At 47.2% G+C, this 10443-nt stretch overlaps 1 long non-coding RNA gene across 1 annotated transcript; it reads right to left on the minus strand.

The window, feature by feature from the left end:
* Positions 1 to 902: 902 nt before the first annotated feature.
* LOC136494679 (uncharacterized) lies at positions 903 to 3747 on the minus strand. Its single transcript, XR_010768655.1, has 3 exons — positions 3019 to 3747; positions 1616 to 1682; positions 903 to 1134 (listed from the first exon to the last, which is right to left on the minus strand). It is a non-coding gene; the product is annotated as an uncharacterized lncRNA (long non-coding RNA).
* Between the last annotated feature and the right edge of the window lie 6696 nt (positions 3748 to 10443).

Here is a 10443-nt window from a genome sequence, read left to right on the forward strand (position 1 = left end):
CAATGAGATTTCATAATAGGATTACCTAATAGTTCTACTACTACGATTATATGGGAAGAATCCTGGTTGGACTAGATCTTCTCTCTCCCTTGTGGGGTATCCTGTGGGTCCTGCATCGACATTGTTAATGCTAGTTAAGACAGTCAACTAAAATAGCTTGAGTATGAAAAACACAGAGCACGCACACTGCTAGTGCAGTGGGGTTTTTTTTTAGCACTGCCAGTGCAGTGGCTGGGCAGGGACGCAACGTAGAAAGCTCAAATCTCAGGAGCGCTGCGGATCGAGGCAAGCCACCGGCCCATGAAAGCTTTTCCTTTTATTTTTTATTTGGGCTGCCGCTACAGCCTGCGCAGGTGCATGCGAGGACCACCAGGCTTTGGCGACGGGGTCGCGGGCCTGGTGTTTAGCGCGACCGGTAGCGCTTTAAACTTTGCGATCTCGATATGGGAGAAAACGGGTGAAAACTTTCTCATAAAGCTCTATGAGCCATGCCATAGTAAGGTCCGTCAATTCGTTGCCACTCGGACATAAGACGTACCTATCAATATGAACAAATATTGCAACAAATTATGCAGATATTTTGTTATTTCTTACTAAAAAAAGATTAGGATGTCGGGCTTGTCGTGCCAAGCAAGGTGAAACGACGAGCCCTCGTGTCAGGTGAGATGGCGTGAAAGCACTGCCACGTCAGTTAAGATGGCATGACAAGCCAGGCCCCACACCAAACCAAGGTGCCAGTACCGTGCCACAATGACATGTGTGTAAGCACCAATACATGTGGCAAATTGTTCTACCACTAGTATGTTGCGCGCGCCTTTGCGCGCGTCGCAAGTTAGGCGAAAGTGCATCCATCGAGTTGATATGTACATATGTTATATAGAGAAGCTGGAACGTTGGTTTGAATGACAACGCCAAGAATATTCAGTTAATATTGGGCTAAACTGTTATACAACCGAGAAAGGTGTCTAAATGGGAAAAGAAAGTTTCTACTTTTGCCGATGGTAAACACACGAGAACAGTTTTGCTGGATTGCTTCGCGGATGTCTTCTGAAAATATATTGCAACTTTGCTTCCTTTCATCTTCAATATAAATGCGTATGCTAGCTGCATTTCCCTTCAACGTAGCATTATGACCTGCAGGGTACAGGATAGGAAGAGGAGAAAAGACAATTAGGTACACACAGAAGGCGCACATAAGCAACTCATTTTATTTTGCACCACGCGAGGAATACACAGTGCTTACAAGGTGCCTAAACAAAATAAGCAATGGACTTTACTCAAGAAAGAATTGATGTGTTGCTGCTACGGCGTAAGAAAATGACAGGCCATATTATGTAGCAGATGCAACATCATCACCTAATTTGGCAGCCCTAGTTGGTACCGAAAGCACTGCACAGGCAATCCATGTATAGAGGACTAATCTATATAACCTACAATCTACTACAAGAAATCGTGCCAGCTAAAAGTAGCAAGCTTAAATTATCCGTAGCTACTTTTGAACACATTACCCATCAATAACTATTCAAGATGTTTAATTCTGTTTTTTCTCAGAGGCATTCAATCTATGTATGGAGAAAGTAGTCAAAGGAAGGAAGAGGTACAGAATGTATAATACATGCATAGTTAAGTCCTTTGCGTCTTCGATTTGGCAAAGCACTCCTTGTGCCATATAGTGATGTGCACTGCAAATCAAATAAACCGAAACATGAATGAACATGGGAACTGAAATAGCAGCTGAAAAGATAGAAACTTGAAAAGAAGAGCAGTAGACGCTAAAAACGGAGAAAACACCATATGGTTACAAATTGCAATGACGAAGAAAACCATCAAGATAGATGGAGCAGATTGTAGGAGAATGCAATGGCGAAGAAACCCATGAAGCTAGATGGACCAGGATTCCAGGGGAACAGGACCAAAAACATGGAAGGGAAAAGAAAGATAAAAGATAGATCTGCAACAACCTAAAACAAATTAATGGAAACACCATAACCTTGATCGAGGTCCAAGGTAGGAGCAAAAAAAATAGCATCAATGCAGAGAAAACTTTGAAATCTATGTTAGTTATTTCATGAAGGTACGTATGGCTCAAAAAGTTAGGACCATAAACATAGCATGGAAAATCCGAGACAGTTTGACATCCTTCATGAAACCCCCTAGAGAATCACAGAAGGTCATCGTTGGGGTTGGTTATATATTGGAGCATCTCCGAGAGAGCTATTTAAAACCACACTAAAAATCCGAGACAGTTTGACATCCTTGCTTCCAATCTTTTCGCGCTCGATAAAATCCGAGGCAGAGGCAGAGCCCTCTTTTTTTCTTTTCTTAGCAAACTGAAAAGATCACAGAAAAATAGTTTGGCGCAAAGAGAAGAAAAAAAGAAGAGGCAGGTGCTCTGATGACACACGAAACCTCTTTGGCATCAACACAACATTCTATACACATAAAACATAAGCAGATGATTTCTCTATAGCCAAGGCGGCCATTGTCAAGTAGTCATAAATAGAGAATGTATGTATTAAGATACTAAATAAACAGGCTAAGAATGAAGTACATAAATAGACTAACAAACTTGCCTTGGGATGAGTACATGGCCGTATCATAGAAAAAGTGAGATATAGTTTGTAGCAATTCTTTGAAACCAATGCTGGTGCAAAAATAATTAGCTACATGCTGGCAAGTATATATTTTCTTTGGTACACAGAAACAGAAGAGGGGACGAAGAAACAATAACAAAGAATTTTAGCTAATATGGGGACGACATTAGGAAATCAATTTAACAATTTGAACATATTATTCATGCAAAGCACACCAAATGAAAAGATTTGTTTTGTCATGCACTCTTGTAAACAAGAAAAACTCAACGCTGCTAAGGACTAAACATAGATATCAAGGGTATCCTGCATACAGGGAAAAACACACATATAGCAGCAAACTACTAACCACAGGGGTTTTGCTAAACATGAAAACACAGTAGACTGATACGACATAGGTGGAAGAAGTACAATAAGAATTGCTGACCACCACTTTAGCAGTCCCAAAATCATGTCTTCCTTGTGGGAGTCACAGGTCTGAGGTACCAAAACCAGTCAAACAAATATCATTGAACTGAATTTGAAGAAAATGATAATTAGTAAAATGATGATCCAGTCTCTTGTTCATGGCACATATACATCATCCATTGTCCAAAGTCAATTAATTTGAGGGAAACGAAATAATAACCCCAAAGCATAAATAGGAAATATGGTACTCAATAGAACTTAACTGTGAAAGGTCACCATTTACATCTGCGCTATGATTGCACTGAATACAACTGAACTGTGGAAACTCACCATTTAAATGAAGCACCATTATGGCATTATTTGTAGAGAAGGAACAAAAATATGCTACAGCTACTCCACGCCGTAACAAATGAAAGTGAATTTGGCTAGGCTAACTCTGTTAATGCACCACGAAAGGCAACTCGTAGACTGTATAGATACGTGCCATACGAAATTTCTACTGCAGCAAATTAAGTGCATCCACCTCAGGCTAAACATGGAAATCATAGTTATTTAATTGATCTAATCCTAGGAAAGTGGCCCGAACATTTAATCCCTTAAGATAGTATGGAATGCACAACGATTCCACTTCAAATATGTAAGCACGCATACTTATTTAAACCTAGGATCTAGTGATTATGCAACCACATTGTTAAAGCATGTAACAAAAATTTAGGTGAAACAGCTTGAACATACAACAAAAAGCGTATGAACCATTTGTCTGACTTACAAATAAAGCATAGCCGACAACAGAGCCAACCTGGAGACACCAACATATCTCCACAACAGGAGTAAGCACCCTTTCCTACGAAGAGCGCACCTTGAAAAATAAGCAGAGGAAACAAACATGGACAATGGAATATGACTATATGAGGATAGGTGGAGTGGAATATTATAGAAACAAAAAACTGGAAAGGCACGTTTAGAACACTGACGCACTAAACTATGTAACTGTATATATTTGAAACTAAATAAAAGGCCTATGAACCTAAAATGACTAAACAGAAGGAAGTGGAGGCAAAGGGCATGCTGACATCACTCTCCCATATTCCATGAACCTGAGAAGAACTTTTTTTTTGTTTTATTTGTTCCCTTCAAATACAGTAGTAGTATTTTCTTTGGTTGCCCATTGAACTCCCCAATTTTTCTTTCATGATCTAACTACTGCAGGAACGACTATCAAATTTCACTGAAGAAAAAAAGGGAGGAAAAGAGTGAAGAAGAACAATTAAATGAAAAGAACCGGTGACCCAAAATGTCCGAGCAGAATGAAGCATTTTTTTAAAAAAAATATAGGGGATGCAGGAACCTGGGGCTTTCGAAAATAAGAACTGAAACTATAAATGCGAGCCTACACCATTCGAGTTCACTCCTTATTAGACCAAATTGGAAATAAACCTAAGATTACATGAACTTCCAAAGCAAGAAAACACTGACCTTTGTTGTATTTCTTGCTCAGGCTTGCAGTTGCAGGTACTCCAATTAATTGAGCTGAAAGAACACCAGTGCACATAATTGTGCCGAAAACTCACACAAACAGGAGAACCAAAAGGTTGACAAACGCGGAAGAAGAGAAGCGCAGGTCCAGCAAAGACGCAAGGGAAACCAAAAAGGTGATCAGTAAATCTAGCTGCGAAAAAATAGAAGAAAATAACAGGCATTAGCAAATCTTTCTAGCAGAAAAGGGAATGGCAGAATTCAGTAAACGAAAGCACGGATCTGAAGAGCAGGCATTAGGTCCTGGTTGCCGCCGCTACTGTCGTCGACGACCTGTAGCACATGCGGCTAGGGTTTCCTATAGCGCATGAAGAGGCCGGAGCAGAGGAAGGAGGCAGCTCAGGGACAGTCAACGCGGCGGCGACCGGCTGGGCCGGTCGCGCCGTGCCATGGCCGGAGACGACCACCACAGGGGCGCACGCGCGGCACCGCGGCGTAGGCCAGGAGCGCCTGGCACCCCCAGTGCCTTGTGCCGTGAGCCTGCGGCGCTGGGCCACCTGGCACACCACGATGCGAGGGGAGAGGAGGAGGACCGTAGCCGCCACATCCGCACCGGTGGTCGCCGCGTCCGGATCGAGAGGGAGAGGGAGAGAGCGCTGGGGAGAGAGAGGGCAACGAGGAGAGAGAGGAGAGCGATGGGAAGAGACGAGATCTTTCCAGATGGGTTGAGAAGGAGAAGCCGAAGCTGGAGTATATATTTGATTGAGTGGATTTGGATGGGAAGCCGGAGCAGGTAAAGAGAAGCTAAGTAAAAGCCAGCTAAGGTCAGGAGAAGCAGGAGGAGCAGCTTCGCACGAAAGCAGATTCAACAATTTTAGGCCACAGGATGGGAAATCGGACGACCACAAAATTTCGGGACGACGTGGACGGTGGTTCCTTCGGGAAACCATCGCGGGCTTGTTTAGGTAAATGACGCGCAATGGCGTGACCAAAATAGTTATGTTTTCTGCCAAACTACTATCCAAGAACTGCATCCGTAGCTGTGCATCCATCTTCGAGAGTGTCTCCAAGAGTTTTGTAAAACAAATCCTTATTCTGATATTTTAGCAAAAAAAACCCTCCAATAGTTTGGTAAAAATAAAAAGTTGACGAATATCCTCTTCAACTCGAAAGTTTCTGCAGTCAAGAGAAACTCTATATCCACTCTTCACCTGTCAGAGTAAATCGGACGCATGCGTAAATTAAGAAAAATAAAGTAATCTGGATGAGTAAACGGTAAGTGTCGGTGTTTTGTAAACCAGACTAGTAAACTTATACGATTGTCGTGCTGCTCTAGGAAGACGATGGTAGCATCTCATAGACACGAGGATTTATATTAGTTCAGGGTGGAGCCCTATGTCCAATCTTAGAGTTGATCGAGTGCATGTTCCTCGCTTAAATGCTCTGAGGTTCTTACAATGGGGGTACAAGAATGGTGAAAGAGATGGAATGACATATGCTAGGTGAAGGGCTGCCCGAAGAGAAGCTCCAGAAGCCCTACTATAATGGTGAATGAATGGAATGATAGAGGATGTGAACCGTAGCGAGATGGGTGCTCTGGTTGCCCTTATATAGAGTTCAAGGCCAGGGCTTGTACAAAGTGGTGGTTCTCCTAACCAAATGGTCGAGAGCCTGAGGGAGGACCTAGCTAACTTGGTTTGCAAGCTACGCCATCTTCTAGTGCACGTCCGGTCGCGGCTATCGCCGTGGTCTTCTGGCCACATTGCGGTAGGGTGTGACGTGGTGCTACTGTGCTGGTCGTGGTGGCACTATAGCCTCGATGGTGGTTCGTCAGCCATCCTGTGCAACGCGATGTCCATCGTGGCCTTCGTCATCATCTCCAGGTTCCCATGGGCGTCATACCCAAAGTAGGTAGTTGCCTTGGATCGTCGATCGCTTGGTCACTTTGTGGGGTCGAGGGCCGCGACCTTGATCATTGGGGTCAGGGCACTCTGCTAGTCTGGATGTCCTTTTTGTCGTGCCCCTTGTCGTGGATCCCTTTCTGTAGTGGGTGGGATCGTACAAACGTCTAGTCGGTCCATATTTGGACGGTGGGTATCGTACTCGTTACCACCGTGGTACGGTGTTGTCTCGTCGGTGTGGCGTGGCACAGGGATGGTGTCTGACCGGGCTGCCCCATCGGTCCTTGTGGGGTCAGTGTGGCATGCTTGCTCTTGTCAGAGCAGGCGCGCTTAGCTGCGCTCAACCTCCCCCATCCCTTCTAGGGTCGTGATAAGGAGAGGTCGTGCATCTTTCGAGCGCCATGTGGCTAAGGTGGGTGGAAGGGGTCGGGGTTGACCCCATCTTTAGCGCCTGGCTTACTCCACTCAGCTTTCACTGGACCTCGGTCGTTCGGGCCTTCGTTAGCCATTGTGTTGCGGTCCGCACAGCCTGCTAACTAATTGGTGCCTTGAGACACCCCGGGGTTACAACTCCGACAGTAGCCCCTGAGCGTTTTTGTGATCATGAAGTGACCATGAAAGCGCTGGTACACGTGTGCGTTAGAGCGTGGGCTCATGGTCGTGGTTTCATCGAGCTTCATCGCCCGACCCCTTGCGGGCTGACGTCTTTAATGCGGTAGGTGGCGATTGCATCCTGTTCCATCATGATGTCCTGACAACGTGGTACATGACTAATGAGCCTTGTCATGTTTGTGCACCATGCGTTGGGGTTCGTGACCTAGGCGGGACCGAGCGGTCTTGTCGATGTTGTACTGGTCTTTCCTTTAGGAAGGTCTTGTTTCCCCAACCTTTTACAGGCATCTATCATTGGCCCTGTCCTCCTATGGCACGCCACGTGGTGCGGAGGCTTTAGGTTGTTCGGTCAGCCCTTGGGCTTATAAGTAGGTGTTTTTCTTTCATTCGGACCATTCATGGCTGTGGCCTCTGTTATCTTAGATTTCCCCTAATGGCTGGGTATTTGAGGAGATGGTGAGGAGCCAAGGGTTGTGCATTCAGGGGAACCACGCGGCTCTAGTCGCACACCTCATTTTGAGTAGCTCATGGTGACCAGGAGCCAGTGTAGCGTCCCCCAACAGCAGGTGCTAGAAGGGATTTTGCGGGTAGGGAGGTGAGAGGCAGCGAAGATGTCCGTTCCTCGTGAAATCATTGGGAACTTGACATCTTCTCCCCTTGTCATCCCTATGTTCTTTGGGCCATGGGCTATGGCAGCGCGATGCGATCTGCAAGACTTTTTGTCTGCCTCTTTCGTGCTTCCACAGTCGGCGATGCAAGAGGCGCTCATCGTCACCCGTGGTGGTGTCTGGCGCTTTGTGCCCCTTGCGCGGCACGGCCGCATCCGCAATTACTAGGCGGTGAACGAGGGAGATTTCGCTTCATTCAAGCCTCATCTTGTAAGCAGTCTGCCCACTGTGTTGAGGATACTCGGATTCTATCAAATCCTTTCTCCTTGGGTTTGTCGCAGTTGTCCCCATTACCGCGGTGAGCCCCCGAGCCGGTGGGTCGTGGTTACGCTGTTGGCGCAAAGTCACCGAATAGGAAGGGTGTCCTTTTCAGAATTTTTTGAGGAGTCGTTTCCCCGACCTCTCTTTAGCTCAATCGTGAGGATTTTTTGCGATCGTGTCTTGGCTCGTAGGTCTTGGACCTTCTATGTCTTCCGCATGTCTGAGCTATGATCACACTTTGGGTTCTGCATTGCGCATCACCCTAGCATCTTGCTTCGTTGATCTCTCCCAAAGAGGTCATGGACTCCTAACGGTTTGTGAGCCTTCGTTGCAGGCCTTAGGTCAGAGACCTGGGTCACAGGGCAGAGTTGGTTGGGGCTTGGCCCTAACCTCTTTTAGGGATGTGGGGACCCGACTCCGTTTTTCCGTGGCGCCCTTGTCGACATCGGGAGGCCGTGTTGCCTTGTTACATGCGGGTTTGGTTTTGCCCCACATGGGGAGAGGCATGTCCACCGTAACCACGTGGTCGGAGCTATGCGCCTCATCGAGGGTCTATGGGTAATCTGAGCGGGACCCAATATCCTCCCCAATTTACATGGAGTTCGGCTATGCCTCGCGTGAGACGTCCCATAAATTGTTGGTCGTTAATCTCGTTGGTCCCCAACCACCTCCGCAGCGGCCAGAGGGCAAGATACCTCCCTCCTAGAGGAGGTCAACCTTGGAGACTTCAAAGCGGATGACTTGAACATAGGGAAAGATGGTCATGTGGCTCCACACCACCGATTAGAGCCACAGGGGCCCATCTCCTCCCTACCCCTATCCCTTTTGTGCCCTTGAGCCCTTATAAGGATCGGCCTGATAGAGAGTTTCCTAAGCAAGACACGGGGTTGTGGATGTGGAGGGCCGCTCGACATGTGAACCTGGGGGGCTGTTGACCTCCCCTAGCCACGTTGCGTCCTAGCGGTGCCCTCTCTTGTACAGTTGTGCGCCATAGAATGCAAGTGCGCGAATTTGTGAGATAATGAAGGCAAAAGGTTCGAGGCTAAATCTTTTGCCCGGCCGCCTCCCCTGTGCTATGAGAAGGTGGTTAGTAAATGGTGGAGTGTACATGTGTGTTTGATGTACCCCCTATGACTGTTGCTGGGTGTTGTGTTGCCTGGGAGACTGAACTACCGCGTCTTCTGCCCCTTGTTTACGAGTGCGTATTGAAGCTTGCGCCCGTTTTGAACACCAACCGCCGTCTTCCTCGCCTTCGTCTTCGTGCCGCCTATTTAAGTCATGGGAGAGGAGGGAACGAGTCTTCCCCCACTTCCATGGCTCGCGGTCCATCGCACCCTACCGGCGTTCGTCCTCCACAGGTGTATATCTTTGGAGATCAGGCTCTGCCGCACCCTGCTGGCGTCTGTCTACAATGTATATCTTCATAGATCAGGCTCCGCCATACACGGCTAGCGTTTGTCCTCCATAGGTGTTAGAGGAAGTTCCACGAAATGGAGAGGAACATTGCCATGAGAGGCTTAGGTCGCTGAGTTCCCCTATGGTTGGTGGGCACGCGGCTCCCAGCTCTAGGTCTGGGAGCATTTGGGCATCGACTCGGTGGCCCACTCGCTGGCTCATCGCCAAGCGCTCCTCTCCTGCTCTACTGAAATCAGCATCGGGGTGGTTTTTAGTGAGCTCCTCTTCCTCAGATGTTAGAGGAAGCTCCACAAGGCGGTCGTCCCTGAGGCTTGTTTCGATAGTCGTCTCCTGCTCACGGCACAACTCTGAAGGTTAGAGACACCTTGTATCGGTTTCTCCGCTTTATGAGATGTCCATCGCAAGCGAGAGGGGATCCAACGATTATTGTAACCTTAGGTCCATCTAGTCCTGTAACACGTTAGACTAGACATTTTTGTTCGCAGCTTTAGAAGCCGATGATCATAATGTTTAGGACAGTGTTGTAATCAGCAAACACGTAAGCCCCCAAGGCTGTGATGTATGCGTTGCCCTTTTTTATTTCCCTTTTGTCATTGCCAATGTCAGTTGTTTGAATGACTTGTCTTGATGATCCTTGGCATGAAGGGTTTTTGCCCAAGCTATTTAGTCTCTATGTTGTCGATCTTCGCGAATCGTTTTGTTCGGCTAGGCTCATCATTGAGCCATTATTGGGCTGTGAGAATTTGTGCCCGTGCGCCATGGCGTGCTTTGCCATAATCCAGAGAGGTGGCATGTTTGTTGTTCCCTACTGGGCCTCCCTCCGGGGGAGCGGTTGCCGCAGACCCGGGTGGAGTGGCCCTGATACACTGTTCGAGTGTGCACCGAGGCGCTCGGCGTTCTCAAGTGGGTCGTGCTTCTTTGGGGCCTCAAGGAGTTTTCGGTGGTTTCGTTTGGCTGGACAATGCACCTACCACGGTCATTCGTGCGAGCACGAGTGTTCTATAGGTGAATTGCTCTTGTCAGTTTAGCCCTCATCGAGCTCGTCACTCGAGATCTTCTCCCTTAGCTTCATGACCTTTGGGTGCAAGTTCTAGCCTAGGGTTTGGTCCG

The sequence above is a fragment of the Miscanthus floridulus genome, chromosome 11, assembly GCF_019320115.1.
Source record: "Miscanthus floridulus cultivar M001 chromosome 11, ASM1932011v1, whole genome shotgun sequence".
NCBI lineage: Eukaryota > Viridiplantae > Streptophyta > Magnoliopsida > Poales > Poaceae > Miscanthus > Miscanthus floridulus.